At 54.6% G+C, this 4,495-nt stretch overlaps 1 pseudogene; it reads left to right on the top strand.

The window, feature by feature from the left end:
• The first annotated feature begins 414 nt into the window (after positions 1–414).
• Positions 415–4,495, top strand: part of LOC101645675 — a 19,779-nt pseudogene continuing 15,698 nt past the window's right edge.

Raw genomic sequence — 4,495 nt, 5'->3', positions numbered from 1 at the left:
ACCCCAGGTTGAGAACCCTGATCTAGCATGGTGTCCGTTGAAGCGGATAAGGCCACAGTGAGGAAGGACCTGCTGTGGTGACTGTGAGAGACAAGTGCCAGATTAATACCAAACACGATGCCAAGTCCCCACCCCAGCCTCTCACCAAAATCACCCAGCAGGCAGAGGAGCTGGTGGGGCAGGAGTTGGTCTAGGACCCGACCAGCCACAACAGCAAACACTTTATAAAGAAGCTTTGTTATGAAGTTCCCCCACTCCCGCAGGGGCCAGGTACGCTCACCTGTGTCCCCGTTTACAGGAACCAGACCTTCCCCTCAGCTCACAGGGGCTGGGTGTCCGCTGGGGGCATGGCCAGGGGGGAGAGAGAGGCAGGCACAAGGCCAGAACAGCAGAGGTGGAGCCCTTCCCTTGAGGATGTCGCAGCCACTGTCACGGTCAGGGAGCCGTGAGCATGAGGAGACGGGCAAGTCGGCCACGCAGGGCAGTGTGGGGAAGAACCACAGCCACAAGAATCACCCTGTAGTGGAACCCTCCTTGAGGCAGGCCTTCACTAGAGCCCAGAGGCAGGAGTGATTACCCCACTTTCCAGATGGTTGGAACGGAGGCTCAAAGTACATAAGTAATTAATCAATTAGGAGTTGAGCCCATAATATGAATCAACCTCTGTGTGGAAGTGGGATTTGAACCTACGTGTGTTCAGCTCCAAGGAAGGCTTCCTAGAAGAGGTAACACCTGGGCTGAGTCTGATTTAACCCTTTCGGTTCAGCTGAAGCTGGGATGAGAGAGAGGTGAGGAGGGAGAGTTGCATGGTAATGAGTGCAGGCAGTGGGGCCAGCGTGGGCTGCAGGAGCCAGAGCCGGGTCACTTGGGGCAGGCTTTCCCTCGAAAGGGCCAGCCAGTGTGTGCTGCAGGTCTGCCCAGCAGAAGGTCCCCGTGGCCCTGGTCTGCTCAGCCACCAAAGCAGCCAAAGGCAATAGGTACAGGCTGGCCTTGCGTGACACGGAAAGTGTTTGGGGTTGTTATCGTTGACAAAAATAGGTGGTCATTCCTGCTCTCAGATAATCACACGCGTATCTCACGTTGCACACTAACTTCATAGACCCACAGAGCTCCTCTCCACTCCCTCGCCGCCTCCCTCTGGAGCACAGTTCCAGCCCCAGCAATCCTCGGGAATGGAGGGGCCTCCACCTGTGTGAAGAGAGCTCCCCCTCCCTGTTGCTGCTGTGACCACCAGGCGGAGGGCGCTCTTGGCTGCTCCCTGGGAGGGCTCAGCTGCTCCTCACCCTGGTGTTTCTGTGACAGGACAAGACCTGGAGACCCGATCGAGGTTTTTCACCCTCTCTATAGCCACTGGGCCATTGAGATTCTTTGGTATCTCTCCAGTCACTGGGCCGTCTATGTGGGAGACGGTTATGTCGTCCACCTGACGGATCGAAGTAAGAACAGATTCTCTGTTTAAACCTGAGGACTGAGTGTAGAAGTGTGGACAGATGCACGGTGAACCATGTGCTTGTGTTCCCTTCACTGCCTGACACACAGTAGGCCCTCAGTGAGCATTTGCTGACTGAGTCAGGCTCTTCCCTGCTGAGAGCATCAGCCGCTGTCCTCTAGATGGAAAGTCTGTGGACTGTTGACCTTTATTCCATTAGAGATTCCTGACCCTCCAATTGCTGGGTAAGTAGCCCTCGCTGGGTCCAGTGGTCTATGCATCGCTCTCTTGTTCCAGATGTATAAGGAGGACAACTGTGTTTACGCCTAAGAATTCTGATGCTGTAGAGCAGTGGTTCTCAACCTCCCTCATGCCGCGACCCTTTCATACAGTTCCTCATGTGATGCTGACCCCCCGGAACCATGACATTATTTTCATTGCTACTTCATCACTGTCATTTTGCTACTATTATGAATCGGGCGACCCCTGTGAAAGGGTCCTTCGAGCCTCAAAGGGGTCGCGACCTACAGGTTGGGCACTGCTGCCACAGAGAGCTACATGTCGCACGCTAACTACAAGGTCAATGGTTCCTTCCCAACAGCAGTTCCGACAGACAGAAACAAGCGGAGGCAGTTCCACTCTGTCCGATAGGGTCACCCTGAGTCGGGATCATCTCTGTGGCAATGAGTGGTCCTGTGGTTGTTGCCAAACTCTTTGAGTCCCACAGGGCAGCCTGGCCGGCGATAGGTGAGTTCGCCCCCTGTGGGTGGAGAGAAAGCACTGCCTCTGTGATGAGAGGTGTCAGGAGGGCAGGGAGGGAGAGGGGAGGTCAGAGGAGGCTGGGATGCGGGGAGCAGGAGGGATGTAACTAGAGAGTGAAGTGGGGGGCAGAGAGACCAGGGTCTAAGAGACATGGAAGGGGCAGTTAGAAACATAGAAGGCCTGACTCAGGGTTGGGGAGACGGTGGAGGGGGGGGTAGCAAAGATGCAGGAGACAGTGTACTTCTCTCACGAAGAGTAAATGCTTGGTGGTACTTATATCCATAGTCACCTGGCTTCCCCAGGCTTGCCTTCTCTGGGATCTGCAGTCCAGGAAACAGTTGTGGGAGTAAATGGGGGGTTTCATCTCTCTGCTTTGTTCTCAGCAGGGGTCTCTCCCCTCTGCCCCTGCCCTGTTCCCACAGCTGGAGGAATCAGAGCACAGACAAAGTCAGCCTCCTTTCAAATGCACCTTGAAAGGGAAACACAAGCGGGTAAACGAAAGTGTAACAAAAAAGAAACACACGGGATGCATGCAGGCTCTGTGGGAATTGGGTTGTTTTGAGCTTGTCGCTCTGAGACCTGGTGTCCCTCGGTGTCTCCCTGGTGCTTCCTGGCACCTCCTGCCAGCTTCCCAGCAGGTCTGGGCAAATCCAGGGTCCACTTAGAGGAGAACAGAGTTTTCAGCTGGAGAGGATGGATTTCATCTGGTCCACCCCCTCAACATGTACACGTTAGAACGGGGCTCAGAGAGGACAGACGTGCATGAGCCTGAGCTAGAACCTGGGCTTCGGTCACACACAGCTGTTGTTTTTCCCCTACTATTTCAAGATGTCACCTTAGCCTACCGGGCTCCGCTGCCCTGGCTCAGGGAGGTTAAGCAAGTTTGAGGTCACAGCTAGTGAGGGGGAAACTGGGCCTAGCACCTGGATGTGCCCTGCCCCCTCTCCGCCTGCCCCTCTCTGCCCTCCCTTCTGAGGCTCTCAGAGACAATGAACTCTCACCATCCCCTGGGAGAACTCACATCCTCCACTTTAGGAAGGGAGGAACCTGAGCCCAGGGAATTCAGGTGGGCTCACCTATCTCACAGTCAAGTGGCTGATCTGTTCTCTTTGAACTTGAGACAAGATAGCATAACAAAGCCTTCGAACCAAATCTCACCACCGTCCAGTCAATTCGGCCTCTTAGTGACTGTGTAGGGCAGGGTAGCACTGCCCGTGTGGGTTTCCAAGACAGTAACTCTTTGTGGGAGTTGAAGCCTCGTCTCTCTCCTGTGGAAAGAGATGTTTTGAGCTGCTGGACTTGCAGTTAGCAGCCCAGCACATAACCACTACACCATCGGGGGGCCTGAGCCTTCCCTCAGAAACCTCACTGCCATCAAGTCCATCCTGATGACAGGACAGGGTAGAGGTGTCCCTTGGTTTTCTGAGACTGTTAACTTTTTACAGGCGTAGAACTCCCCAGCTTTCTCCCATGGAGCAGCTGGGGTTTGAACTGCTAACCTTGCAATGTGCATTTCCACTCTGAACCACTAAGCCATCAAGCCTCTCCTCTCACTCACTGCCATCCAGTCACTTCTGATTCTATGGTCCCCTGTGGGTTTCCAAGGCTGTAACCATGGAAGGAAATAGAAGGCCCAGTCTTTCTCCCACGGAGTTGCTGGTGATTTTGAACTGCTGACTTTGAGGATCTCAGCCCAACACTTAACCACTACAGCACCTGGGCACCATGGGGTTTGTGGTGCCAAGGACATCAAAGGGGCCCACCGAGGACCCAGCTCAGCACCTCTGACATGTCCAAGACCAAGGTCTTTTTTCTTCATGGATCTATAGGTGGATTTTCCGGAGTGAATTTAGCTAGCATCAGTTCTGTCAAAACAAGGAAGGCCCAGTGAAGAAGGAGCTGCTGTCCGTGGTGGCTTGGCGAGACAAGTACCAGATCAATAGCAAAGATGATGCCAAGTACACACCACTGCCCCCAACCAAATCGTCCGGAATGCAGAGAAGTTGGTGGGGCAGCAGATGGTCTATGACCTGATCGGCCATAACAGCGAACACTTTGTAAAGAAGCTGCGCTACGGAATTACCCACAGTGACCAGGTATGCTCACACTAGTGTCCCCGTTTACAGGAACCCGACCTTTTCCCTCAGCCACAGGGCCTGGCCCTCTGCTGGGGGCGTGGCCGGGGGGGTGGGGGGAGAGAGGCAGGCACAAGGCCAGAACAGCAGAGATGGAGCCCTGCCCTTGAGGATGTCAGCGCCACTGTCATGGTCAGGGGAGCCGTGAGCATGAGGAGACGGGCAAGTC

Source organism: Echinops telfairi, unplaced genomic scaffold (assembly GCF_000313985.2).
Source record: "Echinops telfairi isolate 266 unplaced genomic scaffold, ASM31398v2 ScPeMD7_7417;HRSCAF=8455, whole genome shotgun sequence".
Lineage (NCBI taxonomy): Eukaryota > Metazoa > Chordata > Mammalia > Afrosoricida > Tenrecidae > Echinops > Echinops telfairi.
This window is presented reverse-complemented; position numbering and strand designations above follow the sequence as displayed.